Here is a 21684-nt window from a genome sequence, read left to right as displayed (position 1 = left end):
CTGGGGATTTTTGGTGCCGATTATGTTCTGGCTTACAGCAGGGTTCCTGGGTGTTCTACTAATTTCCATGCCAGCAGGAAATGCCGACGGAGCGCACGCGGTGCCGGCAGGGGTGGAGGACCCGCGCCGGTCGCGGTGGAATCAGCGGCGGCCCCGCACTGCCGCTGAGAGCGCGGCTGTCGCGGTGTCGAAGGGCGTGGAGTGAAGCGGCCGTGCCCGGCCCCTTCCGGGGAGCGCGGGCGCAGAGGACAAGACCCCTCGCCCCCTCCGAGGCGCCGGCAGTGGCTCAGGCGGCCCCACCGCCGCTCCCTTCCCACGGGGAGCGGTGGACGGTGCCCAAAGAGCAAACGTGCTCCCTGCTTCTGCGGGGAGACCACGGAGGTGGCCCCCACTGCCACACCACAGGGGTTTACAATTACAAATTATTTGGAACATTAACACACTTATTACACAACAATTAAGAGGATTTAAACACTTTAAACTTTCAACATATAACCGGGAGTTTTTTTTAACTTTATTTCTTTCAGTGTGACCTGTGAATACATTCTTTTCTGAGTCCTAAAGCTACTGTAGTCCTAACAACAGTCTTCCTTGAGGCTCTTTTCAAGTGCATTTGTGTGTGGAATAGAAAAGGAGGGAGCAAAAGGAAAAGTTAATTATATACCAAGAGAGGGAGAAGATAATAATCCATTAGTACAGCTTATGCAATTTCCAGATGTTTGTTAATGAAAAAAAACATAGAAGGGATGAAATTAAGAGAAAAACTTAAATTAAAATACTAGCAAACCAAATTCACATTTGTCTAAAGTTTGCTGTAGCTCAGAAACCCTTTGTGTGAACCTGGGCTGATTTATGATTTCGCATCAAAATCACTCCAGCCAGGGGATTTTGCATGGTTAGGTTGTGAGACCAGGTGATTCTCACTACTTCCAGGGTTTATTCAATTCCCAGAACACAAAAGAAAAGCCAGAGGGTGCAGGCCTGCATGAGCTGACATAAAAGAGAAAGCAGCAAATCTCTGAAAAGAATAAGGGCCAAGTTTTACATAGCTCCAGTTGTGAACTAGGAATTTCCACATATTCTTTCCACACTAGTGATTCCTTTGAAATTGCACCATCTTCCCCTTCCATCCCAGAGAGCCTGAAGTTACATGTTCTTGACTCTTCTCTAATTACATAAGTTGGCCCTCTGTCCTCATTGGCAATGCTCCATTAAATCTCCCAGATTTGGGATGGAGGAGGAACTCAGATCTCTGGCGCATGCCCCAAGTCACGTAAGGAAGAAGTGATCCTGCAGCTGCACAGCTCCCTCCATGCTCACCAAGGCTGTCCTGGCTTGTGCCAGGCTATTTTAAAATCACAGTATGCCATTTCCTCAAGCTTTTCATTCTTCTATCTCTCTATTGCTTAGAAATGTTATTCTCATTTGTTTAAATATCTGGAATCCCAGGCAATTACAATTTCCTTTCTCATCTCTGCTGACTGCAGACTGCTGTTTCTTGATCTTGCTTACTCTTTTCAACACACAGAATTTATACTTCCCGTAAGAAATATGCAGTACCCCTCTGACACTGCTTCATCTGCTTCTCAGTTCATTGAAACTGTGTCCAGGCAATGCCAAACTGTCCTGAGAATCCCACAGATGCTCTTTCCCTATGTTACTTGGCATGCATTTCCCTTGTTGTAATCATTCATTACACCTTCAAATCTACACAGAGAGAACAGCAGTTACTAAGCTGGAGGTGCTACATCCTTGCATTTATCTTTTCAGGATGTTTCAGGAGTCTGTTTCTCTCCTTTGTGGAAAAGATATAGAGGTTTACTCAAAAAAGTAATATATTTGGGTATCAAATTTACTGACAGTGAAAATAAGAAACCCATCTGCAACTAAAATCCTTAAATAATGCTGAAATATGGTCTCTTCTATGGTGCTACAATTATTTCTTCTTGGAATATGTATTTGTGCAGCTCATCTTGCAGTGATGTCTGGGAAATAATACAACTAGCACTCTACCTAGAGTTTTGCAGGCTGACAGACTGAAGCTACCACTCAGTGCAATGTAAATGACTAGCAAAAAGAAGGATGCATCTTCTAGTTCTTGCAAACAGCAAGGACCAGAGGCCCGAAACTCTTGCTACTGCTGCCATTGCCACTGCTGGTTTCCAACCCATGAGGAAGCTGTCTCCTAGGTGATTACTCCTACTCAGAAATCACCATTATTTGCAATTCTCTCTCAAAGACTGAAATGGTTCTTGTCTGAATTTGGTTGTCTAAGTATCCGTGTTTTTAACAGGACATTTTCCATTTCAGCTTCTGGAAATGTGGTCAGTTCTCCTTTTGTTTCTGGCAGCTCTTGGGCAGCCTGCACTGCCCAGTCCTCAGCTGGTGCTGGGCAGCATAACTCTTTCCCAGTAAATGGGGTTGAACCACACTGTGCCATGGAGGATGTCACACCATGGGACAGTGCTTGCTCTGTAAAGTAGGTGGTACTCACCTGCCTAAGGCTTGTTGATGTTTTTCTGCAATTATTTACTGGCTGTTATATAATGATATGTACCACACCTGAGTTGCTCTTGTGATGCTGACTGACTGAAAATGCATTCTGTTGTGATCTGGGTTTGCGTCATATGCTAGTATTTTAGATTAACAAATGTGCTCTCAGGGAGACAAGACTGAGGCCAGGATTTTTTTTTTTTTTAAATTTTTTTTTTTTTTTTTTTTAATTTTTTTTAATTTTTTTTTTTTTTTCCTAAAAAAACCCCAAAACAACAGAACCAAGATCCTTGAAGAGAAAATCAGAACCAATTACAGGCTGTGGCTCTGGATGATCAATTCAACCATTCCTACTCCTTGAAAGAGTTCTCATTACACAAGGCCTGTGCCACTGGAAGAACACGTGCTGCAGAGGATCCTGGCATGCTAATCACAAATCACTTCCCATTCCTGAGTGAATCAAGAATGGTTCATATTAAGTAGTTGTCCAAAGTTACAAAAGTTTTAACATATTTAAATAAGTTAGAGATCTGATGAAAAGGCTGAGAAAGTAAAGAACACCATGAGTTTCCTTTTTGATATCAAACTGCTGAGTTTCTCCTGGGTTGGTCTTATTAGTAAAATTTTCCAAGTCAATTAGACTTAAGATGCCATCTTAATCTCTATTTGCTATGGAGCTTCTCCCAGATTTCAAAAAGAGGCAGAAAAAGTAGCACATGATGAAACAAAACTGCCAAATTCTCACCTCCTTGACAGCCACTTAGATGTGAAACAAGTTGGCACTTACCTGAAGTCAGACCAGTCTATAGAACTGTTGGAAGAATTTGACAATTTCAATACCTCAGACTGTTTTCAGGCACACTTTCTGTTGGCTCCTGTGCAGCTGTTAAATATGCAGGGTTCCTGGCTTGAATCTGACTAGGGACGTCTTTTTTCCAACTGGGAGATTAGTTCAGATTGTGCAATGTTGTCAGGAGATTTAGAAATTTAAAGCTAAACCTGAAATTAAGCTTATTTTACTGCATGCTTTCCTGGCTTCTGCTGTATCTTTGAAACAGGTTTGTGCAATGCAGGCCCATTTGTCTTTTTCTGGGGTTTGGGCTTAAAGAAAAAAAGAGAAAATAGTTTGTGGAAGCTGGCAGGTTAAGAGAGAACAGGAATCCTACCCACCATTTCATCTATTTTTGTGTGTGTAAAAAGTCAAGTGCTTTCAGCACAGGTTCACCCTAATCCTCTAGTTGCCATCTGAGAACAGAGAAGAAAGATGTCTTAATTAATATGCTGGTTAATTAATTCAATTTGATCTTTGAATTAGAAAGATGTGCTGACTTCCACATTTCAAAGAGTCTGCACAGTCCTTAGAGAAATGTCTGAACACCTTTCAGGTTGTGACACTGGGTTTGTGGTCCCCGGTGCTGGGATGGTCCCTGCTGATGCTGTAACCAATGAAGTGCAACACCATGTCCTCTGGCAATAGCTTTTGGACCTAGAGGGTCTAAAATTATAAGGTGTCATTCTGCAGTGTTTTCTCCCATTTTAGATTTTAAAAAGTTATGTAATTATGTAAAATCTTATTCATTTAAGAGTAGTAATTTTGAAAGCAGTTGCCGTTATCAATAAAAGAACATGAGAAGAGTAGAAATGACATGGCATTTCTTTGGTAAGTTGTTCTCAAAGCAACCTTTATCTCTTTTAGAAGGCTGAATGACGAATAATCCCAGCAGCACACTGTTGTGCACTAATCTCTCTTTTCAGGATATTAAGAAACCTATGCCAGCCCATCACTTCGCCATCTGGAATAATCTTTAGAATAACTTCTAAGTAGTTATTACTCTAGTTATTCCATGTAAAATTGCTGTTGCTTCTTTTTCTGAGCTTGTAGAAAACACCACTTTTAAAAGACATTGTGTATAATAAAATATATATAATAAAATACATCTGGCATTGCAAGGCCAGCTTCATTCCTTTACTACTAATATTTTTAGGTTAAAGATTGCATGTTTGCAAAGCCCAGTGCTTTTTGCCAGTGCTCTCGTAGCTTATCAATGTCTTGTTCATTAGGAGTGACCAACATCAGTACTTAAGTAAAAAAAAATTAAGAGAAAAACCCAGATACCTGAATGCCCCATCAAAAATTACATTCTGTCGTTCTCAGCTTCCTTCACATTTTCTAAATCAACAAATATGCCCTTGCAGTAATAACTCCTCCTTGAATGTGGTACCAGCACTACTATCAACCTAGGTTAAGCCCAACTGATGACTTTAAACAGTTGTGAAATACTGTTTTGAAGTGTTCTTTTTCCTTTCTCAGCTACAAGAAAGGATCCAGCTGTTTTCTAGCAGAATCTAATGGGTTTGGGTACTCCAAGTCAGAAATCTCACAGATACTGTCCACATCTAGGAAGCACTGAGCTCCCTGGGCAACAGGCTCCCTGCAGGATTCCCAGCTTGGTCACAAAACTAAATGAAAATTTCAGCAAGGGCACTATATCCCAGGCATCAAGAGGTGACATCCTGGTGGACTGATTGTACCTTGCAAGAACAGCACACATGACCTAGGATCACTTTCCTTCTGTATCCTCATTCAACACTGCGTGTCTTTTGTGAGCCCTCACAATTCATTGGACATTCCGAGGGGCCTCTCTGTTACTCCCATTCATCTCTCTTTTTTGTCTTCTCTGACAAATGCTTCTGCCGTGCTTCACCAGCACAACACTTATTTCAGTGAAAACTGGGCCTCTGAAGACCAGGCTGGTTCACTGCCCTCCTCTTCATTCCCCTGCCCTCTGACTCTGTGCTGTCAGCTTGCTCAATCGCTGAACTTTCACCCGTGTTCTTGCCAAGTTAATGGTTTCCCAATAGACTGAATAGATGGGCATTTCTTCCTTGTTGCGTTCCTTTTCCTTCTTGAGTTTCAGAAATGCACATAACTTTAAGCTACTCTCCAATTACAGCTAAATTATTCCCTAAGGCAATTAAGGTGAAACATTACTTGGGAAGACTTTGCTAGTATTTTGAATTAACTAGCATTTGATACAGTTGTCAGTATTTTCCCATTAACAGTGCTAACCTTCCCACCCTCCCTGCAAACCCATTAAATTGATCTGATTCCCATGGAGCTGGTGGGAAGAGTTCAGTATGCAGTTCTCCCAGTGAAGCTGAACTAAAACATTTGCAAGGACAGGGTGATTCTCAGATCCCCCAGCCTCATTTATTGATCTCTTCCATTTGGTGCATTACAAACCAAAAACCTCTCCCTCCCCCTTTTAATCACCTTAAATCAGTGGTAGATCATGTTTCAGCAAGGCTTTAATGGATTCTTGAGGATAGTTATGGAGTGCTTTACCCTTATAACTTGGTGGCTGTGTAATCAGTCCACTGCTTAAAATCCATCTGATTTTATGGAATTCTTCTGAAGAGAACTGAAAGGAGGCTGACAGTGACAGAATTACAGTGCAGCAGGGAAATTTCACGCATGTAGTATTTGCTACTGGTTACTCATTCCTCTCTCCATATGCCTACCAGGGACAGGGCACAATTTACAGCGAGGACAGCAACGCTCATCCACAGGTTTTCAAAAAGACGTGGTTATCCATGTGTGCACAACGTAATTCCAAGACTTATTCCTAAATTATGCTGTCCAGTGCAGCACTCTCTTTGCTCTGTTTATACAGCCTGAGGTCTCATTCCATATTGACAGAGGATAACGATAATCTTCGTGCAACCTAATTCTCTAAGATACAATCAAGGTCCATATGATCTATCACTGCTTGAATAATGCTAACAAGCTAAAGTCCTAACTGAATGATAAGGTCATTTTTTCTCAGCTAATGCATGTTTTTTGAGAATAACTTCATGCATCATTTCATGTAATTATTAGCCTGCTTTTGTAATTTTATTTTTTTAGATTTTTTCAGTAGATTTTAAAGCGCATAAACATCAAGATATCGCTTAATTGTGTTTTTAGATTAAATCATTTGAGATGAATGAAGGTATGCAAAACTTCTCCATTGATCTGCTTGTGGAGAAGGAGATATTAAAATATCCAAGCTGGCCATTCAAGTACAGTGGCAGCTACAATGCTTGGGATATTGGGCTCTAGAAGCATCTGAGGTTGGAAACAACTCAGTCTCACAGCATTCCCCTGATAAAATTTGAAAAAAGCAACACATTCTGAGTTTTGTATTTATCGATAAAACCTTTAGAAGCATAGTAAACATTCTGAATGAGGTCAGCAGATGTCCTAAATAAGTAATTAGGCATAATAAGAGAGCTAGTGCAAGGACAGCTCTGATGTGCACCATGATGCACCTGAGCCTCTGGCCAGCACAGCTTAGATATGCTGGTAGCTGCTGCTCCTGACATATGTCACAGTGTGTGGTTCCTGTTCCTGTCACAATCCTTCTATAACAATACGTGGTGTCACAGGGAAGCAGCACCGTTTGAAACAGAGCTTAATGACACCTGTTGAGAAGGTAAAGTTTTGAGCTAAGGCTACAGTTTTTGATAATTTTGTGGCCAAGATTATATTTCCATTAAAAAAGTTCCATGGGGTCAAATATTCCAAAAAACTTGATCTTTTTTCCCTAGGTCCTTTCTTCATGTTATAGTAGATCTTTTCATGGCTGATAGCATTTTGGCACACAAGTACCAAGCTTAGTTGTGAAGCACATTGCTACCACATTCACGAGGAAAACAATCCAACATAGGGCTCTTCCATGTCTATGATCTGACCTCATAGCGCAGTTCAGAAGCTGTGGACAAAGACCCATAAGACTTTACACAGACAGACCAAGGCACAGAGCAAAGAACCCATAATAAGCTGGGGAAATGAAAAGAGCTTATTGTCTTTCTCAGGAAAAATGGAAATTGTTATGTGTACTACAAAGAAAACCACTTTGAGGGAAACCATGCTCTGCAGATGTCCTTGTGATTAATTCTGCAGGAAATAATCTCCACATCACAAATATTTTTGCTACCAATAAATATAAAAAAAATGTACAGATAGCAAAATTACTGCTGTGTATGGCTGCAGAACCTGTCACTGCCTTGGCAACCTGCAGATCCAGCACTCCAGTCCTTCTGCCTTGCCTTGGGCTTCCTGAGTGAAGGTAAGAAGTACATAAAAGATATAAGAACCAATGCCATGCTGCTGTTTAATTTGAAGCCTTTTGTCTGTCCTGCCTGCTCTCAGTGACGGAACTCTCATGGAACAGCTCATGCTGTTGTACTGCACTGAGAGCCTAATGCTGAATTCGCACCAGGTGAAAGACATACAATTCTGCTACAAATTGGTCTAAAAAAACCAACTTCTAATCATGAAAATACAAATAAATTCATTAGAGTGCGTTTTAGACTTTTCTTAAAGGCTATATGAGCTCTGAGAGAAGTCACACTTATGTTTAAAACTAAAATTTGATAGGTAGTATTTTCAGTCATCTTTACTTTTTCCAAATACCCAGACAATAGTTGACCCTATTTTGTGCAGGAGGCTCCTGCTCAGAGACCTTCTGAAGTCCTCTCCGACTTGAATCCTCCTGTGATCCTGTAATTAAGAATTACTTGAGAACTGGGAGTTCTTAAATCCAGCTAAATTAGTTTGAATAAGCCTCATTTCTACTTTAAAAGCATTCAGGTCTGTCTATCCTACTTCAAAGTGCACAAATGAATGCTCAGCAGTAGGCCGCACCTGTAACATCTACTGACATAGAGGCACTGAAAGAGGTAGCACTCCTTTTGCTGCTTTTGAGGCTGCTGAAGAAGATGTTCCTACATATTCAGATATTTCATCCACTCTGCAGAACCTCCATAAGCCCACCTGGTGGCAACATGAAATTCCTCTTGGCACCCATTTCTCATTTCATTTATGGGTCTTTACACAATCCTTGCAAATGGCACTGCTGAATGCTTCCTGTGGACTTGGAGCCATGCACAAACTACTGCTCTCATTCTCAGGAGAAAGAGAAGCAAAAGTAAAAACAAAACAAGAAGGAAGAAACGCCCTTCACGAAATTACTTTTTCCTGAATCCGATACCTGGCTTTTAGATTAGAAACTGACACAAGTTTCAAAGATGAAAAACATTAGGAGATATAAGGTACTGATTGAAGAACAGCCTCCAGCTCCTTGCCAAAGATTTTACTGTCTTGTTCAGAATCATTCTTCTACCAACGTGAAGAAATACAGTGTTCTGAGCAGCCTGATCTAGTTGAAGATGTTCCTGCTCATTGCAGGGTTGAGTTGGACTAGATGACTTATAAAGGTCTCTTTTAGTCCTAACAGTTCTATGAAGTACACCTCTCCAACTATTAAAACATGCCCCCTGAAAGGTCATCTTCCTTCTGGTTACAAAGCAGTGAAGTTAATAGGTTTCTTTGTTGATTCAGAGCACCTGAAGGAACCAAGGAACCAGACCTTCAGCTCTACATGATTGCACATGTGAGCTGGGGCTCTCCTCCTTCCTGGGTGCCGTGCCATCAGACTCTCACAGGCAGGGTACCCAAGTCAACAAGTCAAGGGCTGCAGTTTGCAGCTGAGCATCTGGCCCACATTGGTTTAACTTTATCAACTATCTGGATCTGGCTAATATTAGAGGCTAATAAAACTCACGTGTTTTGGAAATAAAGGTGAGCCAACAGTTAAATCTGCCATCAGTAAAATAATAAAAACAAAAAGGAAGCCTGAGAATGATTAATGCTGGGCCCAAACTAATCAGAAAACAAATACTCCTCAAAACTACCATCAAGAAGAAGAGGTCAGAGCCAACATTTTGATGCAGGATGATGTAGAAATAACTCTGACTGAGAAATGTAATGCTGGAATCAATTTTATCCAATAGTTCAAACAATAAAAATCACAAGCCAAAGTCTACCCTGAATGTACACATGGGAGTCCCACTGGTTTCAGTCCTAGCCACACACATGCATCTGAGGGTGCATTTTGGAGCCCCAGGTCTTTAATCCACAACCTCTACTAAGCTTAAATATTTTGTGCACTAAGGATGAGAGTTGCACAGCTGTAACTGAGAACAGAATTTGGCCCGTTTATTATAAGTGCTGTGTGTGAAGTGGGTTTTCTCCTACTAAAAAGCCTTTTTAGGGTTATGAAAAGTTATAAGTGGCATATCATAAAAAACTTCCAGTCTGCAATATAAAATACACCCTGGAAAACCACTTAAATGAATAGAATCCATCTTCCAGAGTCACGAAATGATCCTTTGTAGAAAAAAAATTAGGAAAGGCCCTTTTACTTTCTTTGACTCTGGACTGGACTGATGTCTCTTCCAAGTTTTTGACTTTCAGGGCTTTCACTACCATTCTATCCAACGTGTACTGTCTCTGAAAACATCTGACCCTTTGCTCAAACATAATTTTACTGCATCTGCTTCTTCCCACTTTGCTTTGGCTCGCAACACTAGGAGGACAGATAAATAACCAATGATGTCAGAAACCTGCATCATAAATCATTGGGAAATTGAGGTAATTTGAATAGTCTTGCTGAGTTCTGATATGCATTAACTACATGTGCAACTTTAGGGAAGGCTGCGTGCAATTGCAAGTCATTAACCTGAGGTGCATCCCACATCTCACAGGGAGCTCTGCAGAGCCTGACCCGATGCTGCTGACCTTCAGGGAGTGTTCTCCAGAGTTCATGGCTCACATACTCAATGCTTAAGTCCACCTGGAAAATCAAGCAGATTATGTTTTTCTTAAGAATTCTATGCCAGTGTTTGGAAAACATAAATTATCACAAAAATTTTTAGTAAAACAAAGGATTTCCAGGGGACCACAGAAATGTAGGTCTTCGCACAAGTTCTGTATTTGCTTAGGGTCATTGGGAAATTCTAGTTTTTATGAGCTGAACTTTGCAAAGGAGCAGCTAGGACAAGTATTGCAATTAATAGTCAATGGAAATGAGGTGTTCAACCTCCAGTTCTGCTCTCTAGATTTTTTTCTGAGGATTTAGAAATACTATTACTAATAAGACTAACTAGACCCAAATCCCTAGCTGCTGGGGCTGTGGGTGCACTCTCTTCAGGGATCAGTTTCTGGTCAGGGTCAGCAGGGGACTCTTCCGACCTGTGGTGGTCATGGAAGACTCTCAGCAGTGCTGAGGAGAGACCACTTTTAGCCAAACCAGGCACTTCGACTCTGCCAGAGCTTCCAGCATGCAACTCTGTAGATGTGTCACAGAAGGGTATAATCATCATAATCTTGAAAAGGCCTAATGACAGGCCAATAGGCGCTCCCAGAGGCAAAGCACCCAACATCTGAGAACATCTGTCCAGACCCCAGCTGACTCCCATTTTTGCATCCTACATCTTGGTTTTGAGTTGACTTGTAGACTTCAAGAAAATCCCATTGAGACTGTGGGAAGCTTTGTATTTGTTTCAGCACAGTGGCATTTTAAAAAGGGGCCAATTTCCTGTTCTGAGCAGGTTTAAATTTATGTGCAGAGAAAGAACAACTCCAATTCAATAAGATACCATCCACCAAAAACCACAAGATCAGTTCCCACCAGCAGTTTGGGAGAACACTTTTCCCATCAAACAACTTGCCTGTCATGGATGCTGGCTCTACCTTTCTTCTAGATTCAGACATACAAAATGTAACACAAAAATCATGAGTATATACATATTTTTGATCAAAGTGAAGCACTTGCTTTAAAGCACTGGATGTCTCCGTGACAATCACATCTGACACGTCTGTTAAAGCTGTAGCAAATTGTCTTGGGAAGCACTTGCAAATATGTTGAAGAGAAGTCATGACAAATCCATCAGCATATCCTAGATTTGCCCATTACAGTATTCTTTCTTCTTGAAAGAGTGAGAGAAAACTAATTTCCAAAGCAGGCTGTGGTGAGCATCTGTTTATGGAAGAAGAAAACACACATTGATATGTGACAGTTAACTCTTGGGCTGGAAATGTGAGAAGTTACAAATAGTATAACCTAAGTGACCAATGTTTGTAAAAATAAGAACCTGTACACATTGTTCTTTCTGTCTCAATGTCCTAAATTGGGCTGCAAGTGGAATGTCAGCTTGGGCAACTGCATTAACCTTTTTGGGGTTAAATTCTAGGAAGTCAAGAGACAAGAAATGTAGCAAGTAAAGCAAAGTTAAACACATATGAGTCTTTCACTCCTTTCATCCTCATATCCATGTCCATACAGAGGCACCAAGTTCACAGTAGACTGATTTTGCACTGATGAAACTTCAAACAAACCTGAATGAGGGAACAACCTCTTCTTGCAAACCAAATCTTTCCATCATTTGACCCTGTTTGTACTTCCAACCAAGCCTGCAGAAAATACACAGAGAACACCACTTCCTATGCTGAAGGCCTGTGCAAATATTTCTGATAAATTTATCTCCCACTATCCTGCATAATGAATGGTTGAAGTACCTTGGTGAGGCTTTTGAAAGCACTGACTGTCATCAGTTGATACCCTAGGCCTGTGTGTGTATAAGGTTGCCCCAGAAGAGGCAAAAAGCTAAAATAGACACCTCAGTATCTGATGAAAGATGGCCATTTCTTATCGGACCCATTAAAATTCCAGTCTTGAAGAGAGAGTGGGCTGAATTGTCCCCTGGAATTTGCAGTCGTCACTCAGAGGAGTGTGGGATTCAATAAAATGGTAAATAGACTGGGAAGTGCCAAATACATTTTTTATTACAGTGCTGTATGGCTAAATATTCTCTGGTTGATGCTGTATGACAGCATTTCACTGATAAGAGTACTTGTGAGACCTGACTTAACTTGGTTGGGTGGATTTGCCTCTGCTTCTTGGAAGAAGGGCTTTGGATGGAAAACAAGACTTGCCTTGTTTGAATTACCTGAGTAAACCCAGACTTGTAAATAGACTTGGGTGAGGCCTTCTGTGGAAGGTGAATATCACTCTTGTAAATCACAAAAAGCTGAGGAGTATGTATTCCTGGCTCTGATAGAAGCTGACAGCTGGAACTTCAGACCTCTGTAGCTTTCATTTTGCTCTGTACAAATTCATTGCACTAATGAGAAATGAACCTCTCTAATTACATAAGTAGACGGTGGCAAGACAAACAAAAGCAGAAGCTAGACATCCAGCTTTTTATATCTATGACATTGGGAAACTTTTCTATAGAAATACTCAAGCTAAACTTGACTCAGTCACATCAGTTGAAGGGAAAACTTGGTCCTAATTTTGGTTTTTGCTTTGCAGACATTGAATAATATAATTTCGTTCAGCAGGACCTTCAACATTAATATACAGACATGTGGAAAAGCTCAACTCTTTGGATACTTAGATAAGGATACTGTATTTACACTTTATTCCTGGAAAGGTGTTAAAAATTTTTCAACTGCATTTTTCAAATAAGGAGACTTTTAGAAAACAGATTCAAGTGTCTCTGTATAGTGGTGAGTGTTAAATATATAGTGCTAAAGCTTTTTAAGATAGCTTTTATCCTTCCAAATCCATTACCTGCACTGTTGCATTAGCATCCATTAGTATTCCCTGTTTTCTTCCTGTCTACTGTTTTTATGACTGGACTCAATTCACTCTGAATTTCTCACCCATTACCAGAAATTTTCCTTACTATGCTGACCTTCCAGAAGACAGTTTTTCTTTATGGGTTACATTTCTGCCAGGTGTGAGGTATTATACAAACACACCCTTTTGCTGCACTGGAAGTAGATGCCATTGATTTGCAACGACTTGCATTGATGCGTGATGAGGGAACATGCTTTTTAGAAAAGATCTTTTTCTGATCTTGCTGAGTTTTTTAACATGCAAATTGTCAGAACACAGCCAGCATACTAAGAAGCAGAATAGTAATAAGAAAACTTTCCCATCTATGTGCTAATAAAGTTAAATCAAAATCCTATTAAGATTTGCCAACATTTCATGCAGATTTCTACCAATTTTCCTACCAATATACAGCACCTTACCAAAAACTCAGCTATACCTGTTGCTCTTTAAATGAATCTAGAAATCTTCATCATCCAAGCTATATCAATATTTTATTTACTTCCATTTTTCAATGGGAGTTCTTCAATCTTAAAATCAGGGTTGGTATTATGCAGGTTTGAGGGAGCATCAACACTGAACCTTCAGATGGTTCCTGTTTACTGGAGAGCCAGAAGACACGTTACATAATGTGTCCCAGATGTTAAGAAGGAGATGTCCACACATGTAACAGATTTGATGCATGCTCTCTGTAAATGCACAGGGTTAAACACCAAACCTACCTTGGTGTGCGTGTGCACAAGGTCACAGGTTTAAGAATGGCAATTAAGGTACCAAATAACATTAACTGCAATACATGTTACTCACAGTGGAAGAGGAAAAGACTTCCTAGCATAAGCTGTATGGTTTGTAAGACATTGAAGGAAAACAAAAGACCGGTTTGGCCTAGGCTGAGGACAGTATGCCCCTACTGTGTAGACTCTACTTGTACATGGATGATGTCACCGCTTCCAAATCTTATTTGAGTTGCTCTAACTGAATGACGACCATAATCACTATGAGCTGGCAGCTAATTCAAACCAGTGGAATATACATTTAGAGAGAGGCTGGACAATTACATAGTACAAAGTCCCTTGCATGGCATAACATAGTTTATGAACAGCTGGTAGATAATAGCTTTTTAAAATAAACACTGTCTAAATGCACAATCCAGATCCCACACAGCTCTTTGAATCTCAGTGGCTGCTGTTTTATTTTCCCTGCCAGTTGCAGCTAGAGACTCAGCAGGATGGCAACAAATTGACTGCTGGTTGCAATTAGAGAAGCCCAGTAAGGCAGCATCTCCATTAGTAGGTTACCTCTCTAGCTTCTAAGTTTGCTATTAACATCTCAGTCTCCTGAGTCACCTCCCAGGACATTATCAGGATGTGTGACACCTCCCAGAACATTATTAGGACTCAGAGATGGGAGGGATTTTTCTCTATGAATTACTTTTCAGTCTAAGTATACTTCATCTAAGAGATCGACATTATGGGCTGCAGGGTGATCTTTGCACATAAGCCCTGTGACTAAACTTTGTTTTGACATCTCCCCTCTGAACATCATTTATCTAGGATGAAGGAATCCATCAGTAGCACAGCTGGTCAGGTGGGCAAAACCAGCACAACTTCTTACATTGATTTGGATGGATGAGAGTTAAGCATCTGAAGCTCAGCCTCTCCTGTAGGTGTCAACACCAGCTGAGCCCCATAGCAGGACCAGCTTTTGCCCTCAGACAGGATCTCCTTTTTTGTGCTACAGAGAAGAGGATTTCTCAATGTGATGGTGTGCCCAGCCTGAGAACCTATTGCCTTTCCCAAGAAGTAGAGGCAACAGGAACCATTAGTAAGAACTGACAGGGAAAAGGAGAGAACATGCCACATTAAATTAAACAGAATCCCACACCATTACAGCTGTACAAAATTCAGGCCCTCAAGTTTTATTCCAAGTAGAGCTATTAATAGCAAAGACCAGCATTTTTGATGCAACTCTTTTTATGTAGAACAATATAGAGTCTGCTCTCATAAACACAGTAGGACACAAACCACTGGAGGCAACTTTTCTTCTCACATCAGCAGATCTTTCCCAGCCAGCTCTCCTCTTGGGCTTTCTCCCAGGACAGGCATCCACACAACTTGGCTGTGCTGCAGCTCTGCATAACTGCCTATTTCCCTCATGTTCTCTCCTTCTTTTCCCACCTGAACTGCCTCTTGTCTACTCACACACATTTCTTTCCCAAAATAATACCCAGAAAAAGCCAGTCTTCACACAATATTCAAATTCCTGAGCTGCCTTTATTTTGGCTGGAAACATGTGCTTAGCAGTCTATAGCAGTATCTTTAGTGAAGGACAGTTTCCTGCAAGACATAATCCAGTTCACACTGCACCACAGGCTGAGATGCTGCATTCAAGCCTTTTCCCTGAGCTCTCTTATTAAGCATATTGCACATATTTATGCAATACTGGAGCTACATGTTCTTAATGACTTACTAATACTGATAAAGTCTACCAAAGTCTTCTGCCATTTTTCTTTGAATTTGGCATTCATTATATAACAGTTGTATTTGCAGAGATGCTGTTAGGATCCTGCAGCCGTGACAAAGAAAAGAAAAGCAGAAGTGCTGCACGAGAAAGAGAAAATGGAAAATTTTCCCCTGAATCAGTACTGCACACATCCTCTGCCACATGGCAAGTGATTTCCCCTTCACCACCTCCTCCCACCTCTAGCCCTGCATACAGCCACAGTAAAGTCCTCTGCACCTCAGGGCAGAGAATGTGAATAAATCCCCTCTTCTTTTGTACTGGTTTATGTCTATTGGACACAAGACGAGGAGGCAATGGTCCCGTGCACCTCTGAAAGGTAAACGTGAATCATATAAAGTTACAGCAGATCCCACCTATGCCTGAACACTGGTAAGAGAGCAGAGTCTTACAGGTTTGCTGCTTTGTCTCTGCAGCTGATGAAATCTATGCTGGCAGTGGAATTGAGTCCTGTAATCCTTAGGTAATTTCTCCTGCCCTTTATAGGCTACACACCACCCACAGATGTCCTGCGAAGGTAAACCACATAGCTTTAAAAAAGCAGGGGGAGATGAAAGAGGAAATATTAAAGCAGTCCTCAAAGTTCACAGGTAAAATATTTTATCACACAAGTAGTGTGGTGGGTCATTTGCTTGGCACCTGTGACTGCAATGTCCCTGGAGAATCCCACTTTAATGTTATCATTCCGCAGCAGAGCTTCTCCTCAGAGTCACATAAAAATGGCAGGAAGTTCCTTGCATTCCAGGGCCAGCAACGGTTAGGTCACAACAGAGCATTGATGCCCTGGCTAAAGGATATTGGGAATGGGACATGGGCAGAGATCCAGATACTGCCTGTGCAGAACCTCATAGACTTCCATCCATTAGAAGACAGCAAAAGCAGTGCAGGGATACAAGCTAAGCTGAGATACTGAATACTCTTGTCCTTGATCACTGTAAGTGCCAAAGGATGTGGCTAGGTGCAATGTGGCTAAGTGCAAGTTTAGGTGCTCCATTTTCTGAGTTGTATACCATGAAGTAAATCCAAAACCACTCCTATAAATGCAACTGAGCCTTAATGATTCTTCTTCATGTTGGGTGAGTCAGCGTGGTCCCACTGCTCAGCTCCTTTCAAGGAGCAGTAGCATCCACAGACAACCTGTGAGAACAGCCTCGGGAGTCTGGGAAGAGTCATATTTTTTCTGTGAGATATTTGAAACACTATATTTCCCTGAAAAGCAGTTAGAAAATGCAGCCAAGAAGTGGAAGGAAAGGATAGGATAATTTTTTTCTTTAAGACATCTATACCTTTCAAGCTTGGCTGAACATGAAGACTTTGGAAAGGTAGGACTTCTGAAGTAACAATGAGAACCATTATAGACTTTTAATATCAATATTTTCTATACCTCAGCTTGGGTATAAAGTGTAACAGAAATGACAGAACAGCTAGGATAGGCTGGCTTGGTCTCAGCACACTTCCAAGAGAGCATACAAACAGCTTTGATCTACACATACATCTCTCTAATTCACTTGAGTACTGGAATTCTGCCCCACTCTGCTAAAATATTATTTCAGTGCTCAGGAGTAGAATCTGTATTGCATTTTGGAGCTATAAAAAGTAGTTAGGACTTGAATTTTGAGAAAGTGCCTCCTTATAAGCCCAAGCAAAAGGGCAGAAATGATTTTATCAAGCTAAAGGCTGGGGATGTAAATCTGCTGTGAAAGGGAAAAAGGAGAAAATAAAAGTTTTGTCTGAAAACGGGTCTCATTCCAACATAACCAATTCCATCCTGATCCAGCATCAGAAAGTGGTTTAATAAAGCACAGCTGAAGTGCAAAGCAGAATTTTTCAGGTTTAAGGACATGCTGTCTCCATTCCATGAGGCTCAAGGAATTTGCATCAAGGTTTCAAGGGACAACCCTTCTTACAGATCACTTGCTCCAGCCCAGCACAGTTCACACTACAAGACTAACAGTTAAGAACAGATGATAAAATGTTGGTTGATGATGCAAGTGAAATAAGTTATGGGCTTATGCTCTTAATTTTACTGGCTATATCTGCATATAGATCTATGCATCTTTCCAGAAATATCTATATTTAATACATATATAATGCATTATATATCTAATACATAGATGCATCAGACTCCATTTCATTTAGCCTTTATCTCTCCTTTGGGTAATTTCAGGGGAGGGTCAAAGAAATATATCCTGAAATCCTAATTTCTATTTTGAGAAATCACACTTTTGATTTAGAAACGATGTGCTTTGTTCTGGGATAATCTCTTATGATTCTGTTGTGGCAAAGCAGCATTCTCAGACTCCAGGTCTTGTTGCAGTGTGGTACCTCGGCAGGTGTTGTGGATATGAAAGACAGCTCTTGTTTACTCTCTTTGCCCTCTCAGCCTCTCACAGACTGAGTAAAGGGAGGAAAACACAACCTCTGCTGGAACAAAATGTCCTTGTAGAAACAACAGATCTTCGTAACTTCAAGCATTTGCTAATTAGGGCTATGCCAAGGAAACAAGGCATGTTCTTTCTGATCTCCATAGAAACGCTCAGTCATGCTTCCTTCCTAACCCACTGCAAGCATGTCAGCATGCACCAGCAAGCCTTACTTACTGGTCCAGCCTTTTTTAGACAACACTGTTATGGGGAATGCACTGTATTAAATAATCTGTGCTGAAATAAAGTAATATAAAAATAAGCAAGCAGAAGCCAATTCCGGGAAGGCTGAGTTTGCGTTCAGAGATGGGTGGGTCCAGAAAAGAAATCAACAACTGAAAAGAGATTTGCAACCTCGGAGATAGACCATTAGTGGTGATTAATCCAGGATAGTCCAAATCAGATATGCCTCAATGACTGGCGCACCCAGTGTTGCCTTCTCAGAAAACTCATAATTCATCAGCTCTGCTCTGAAATCCATTCAGAAGGAATACCGTCTCAAAAGAGGACACATGAAGATACAATCTAAGCAAAGGTGGACAAAGGAACCCTGCCTGGGGAAAAATAAACAGTATGAAAACTGAAAGAGGTGAAAATTAGAAAGCTTCTAAATATATGTTAGGGATTTGAAGAGTTGAGACCCTTGATTGTTATGTAATAAGTGTATTAATATTTTAAAAGTTAATAATTTTGAATTGTAATGTAACAGTGAGGAGCGACCTCCGTGGTCCCCCTGGGGGGGCAGTGCGGGGGGCTGCTTGATTGCTGGAGGCTGCCCGCAGTGCCTCCCCCCGACGCCGGAGCGGGCTCACCCGCCATCAGGGGAGCCTTCACCCCCCACAGACACTGGAGCGGGCTCGCCCGCCGTCAGGAGAGCCTGCCCCCCACCACAGACACTGGAGCAGGCTCGCCCGCCATCGAGGGAGCCTGACCCCCCCAGACACCGGAGCAGGCTGACCCGGCCCCGACCCCCGCTCGCTGCTGCCGTGGGCTCCTGGCTCCCGGCGCCCCCGCAATCCTCACCCGCAGCGGCCGCCATCATGGGTCTGCCCCGGGCTTCCCAGCCCGGCCTGACCTCCCCCGCCGCGGAACGGCTGCCGGCACCGCGGTTCCCGGCTCCCGCCACCGCTCCGGTGTGGCATGGCCAATGAGGCGGCCTGCCGCTGCTCCAGGAGCCCGCGCGGCTGTCCTTGCCCCCGCCGCGCACGGGGCCGCCCTGACCCCCAGCCCGGCCTCGCTCCCACACTGCTCCCGAACCTCTGCTGCTGCCGCCGCTGCCAGAGTCATGCTGTGTGCTCCCGCGGTCGCCGCCGACCCCCGCTCCCACACCACTGGCGCTGCGGAGCCGCCAGAAGCATACACACCCCCCCATCGAAACTGTGAGACCCTCGAGCCGCCTGGCTCCCTGCCCGGCCACGGCCGTCGCGTGGCCATCCCGCTGCTGCTGGACCCCAGCTCGACTCCCACCATGAACTGCAGCGCCGATTGCGAAATAACCCCCCCAGGGCGACCCCGTATCATCAACATGTAAATGAAAAACCCCAGTGCACACTGGAACTCTTTTTAAAACCAAAAAACCCCTATAAAAACAAATCAATGTAAGATTTAAACCCACAAAAGAGTACTAAACCGTGTATACCCTAAAGTATTAATAGACAATTTTTTGTAACTCGCTATAACCTAAAGATACCCAAGAAAAGGCAAGACCCCAAGCCAACGTGACGAAAATTAGAACTCCTTGGAGACCCCCGGCGAGGAAAGAGTTCTCCAGCTTTGCAGGAACTTCCAGCTGCAAAGCTGACCAAGACCCTCCTCCTCAAGGGTGAACCCGGCTGTCGGTCCCTCGAGCCACCCTTGTAAGAGCTGATTAATAAAGGCATTTTAAGGAGAAAAATATTATCTCCGCTCATTTTTAACAAAAACTGGACTAATGGTGGCGGGATTTGTGAATGAGGGAGGAGGAGTGGATAGAGGCCTGTCCATCCATTCGCCCAGTCTCAATCCCGGGGTCGGGGCTGTCCTTTTGTTGTGGCTTTCTGTGTTCGCTGTTACGTGAAAAATAAATTCTGGGTTTTTTTATTTTTCAAATCTGGCTGTCTCATTTATAACAACACTATGAAATATGCAGAGAGGATTTAAAAAAGTAAAAACAGTATTAGTTGTTTTATTTATAGGCATAATTATAAAGAAATTCAATTGATCGTTCTACCTTTCCTGTTTATCATGTATTACAATGGGTAACCTGGGATGCTGAAAGCTCTCTGAAATTCCTAGCAACCCAGAGATGTGGGTTCATGCATTCCTAAAATATTTGACTAAAACTAGGAGTAAAAGTTTCAAGTATGGAAGTGGTCTTTATAGCAGATGTTAGTCTTTTTTTGTTAGAAAACTGGGTTATGTTATATGTCAGATTGAGGATTTTTTTGCCTCAGAGATTCCAGTTAGAAGCTAACTCGAAGTCTTAAATTACATTTGAGGTGTTGCTTGCAGTTTGATGGCTGGAAATCCAATGACAGCACAAGGTAACTGTAAAGGCCTCTACACCATCTTCTTTTGGCTCAATCTGGGAGCATCTGGGACCTCCCCACCTCTTGTCCCTGCAGCTATTTGACAGTCTGTCATTTGCTCGTGGCAGACTTCTGCAAACCTCTTTGGATGCATGTGACAGGATAAGGAGCCATTGAGTGTGCTCACTCCTGAGATTGTCTGTCTTCCAGAGAGTGCCTTCCTGCAGTGTATCCATGGGGATGCCTGCTCTCCAGACATAGCTAACCTGGCCTTGAGGAGACCTTCAGGTATCAGGCACATTTACCATTAGGTCCTTTCCTCAATAGCCCTAGAAATACCATAGTGTTCAGGGTAGTCAATCATGCTGGCACTGTGCTATGGAGTTCCCTGGCTTCCCTGTGCCATAGACACTGGGATTCTATTTCTTTACCTACACCAGTAATGACTCCTACCTGTAGCTATAGGAGTCATGGTGTGATCACTGGGAGTGAGAAAGATCTCAGCTGCCAGAGCGGGTGTCTCATTTGCCTTAAGCTCTAAGGCAGAGGAACTCGGCATACACCAGTGACTGCTCTGTAGCCAGTGTCTACTGGATTTTTCTTCCTTCATGCAAGCTTTTGGAAAATAACACGTGTGCCCTCATTCTGAGTTCATTCATTCCTTACCTCTTTTTTCTTTTTTGGGAGTGGCTTTTTAGTTGGCCTGTCTTACGGTAGCAGTTTACTTAGCATATGGGAGAAGTTCTGAAGAAAAAAAAAATCCATTCCAGGAAGCAAGACTTGTATAAGGGATATGAGTTCCATATCTGCTCCCTGACTAACATTTCAAATCCATCTTAATAACAAAGAAACTGCAGTCTATTTACATTTTATAAGAAAAAAATGTGAAATCCTAGCCTAATGCTTTGAAACCAAATCTAACAGCTCATAAATTCCATGTGTCATGCTAATCTGAAAGCTCTGCCTACTATGAATATTTCTGATCCACAAATACATTTCATGTTGTCTCTGCCACACTTCAGTGGAAGAAGAGAGGGAGAGAGGAAAATCTCTGCAGCACTGAAAGTAATCAGCCTTAAAGTAATCAGTATTAATTGTAAACAAATCTTAATTGTAAAGATGTTTTTAAAAGGAAAAGGATAGACTAGAACTTTATGACATCAACAACAGGATTATCTGGCCATTGGTTTTTTAAATTCTATTGTCTAGTTAAATTAGCCAGTTCTCTCCATCTTT

At 42.0% G+C, this 21684-nt stretch overlaps 1 long non-coding RNA gene across 2 annotated transcripts; it reads right to left on the bottom strand.

The window, feature by feature from the left end:
- Positions 1–262: 262 nt before the first annotated feature.
- Positions 263–19309, bottom strand: LOC310908598. 2 transcript variants are annotated; one of them, XR_014589886.1, is made up of 3 exons: positions 19199–19309; positions 11186–11357; positions 263–10161 (listed from the first exon to the last, which is right to left on the bottom strand). It is a non-coding gene; the product is annotated as an uncharacterized lncRNA (long non-coding RNA). The 2 variants fall into 2 exon arrangements; XR_014589887.1 differs by lacking the exon at positions 19199–19309 and adding an exon at positions 18965–19174.
- Positions 19310–21684: the final 2375 nt, after the last annotated feature.

The sequence above is a fragment of the Zosterops lateralis genome, assembly GCF_965231275.1.
Source record: "Zosterops lateralis genome assembly, chromosome: 4".
Lineage (NCBI taxonomy): Eukaryota > Metazoa > Chordata > Aves > Passeriformes > Zosteropidae > Zosterops > Zosterops lateralis.
Note: the sequence above shows the minus strand (reverse complement) of the source record. Positions and strands in the feature narration are given on the sequence as shown.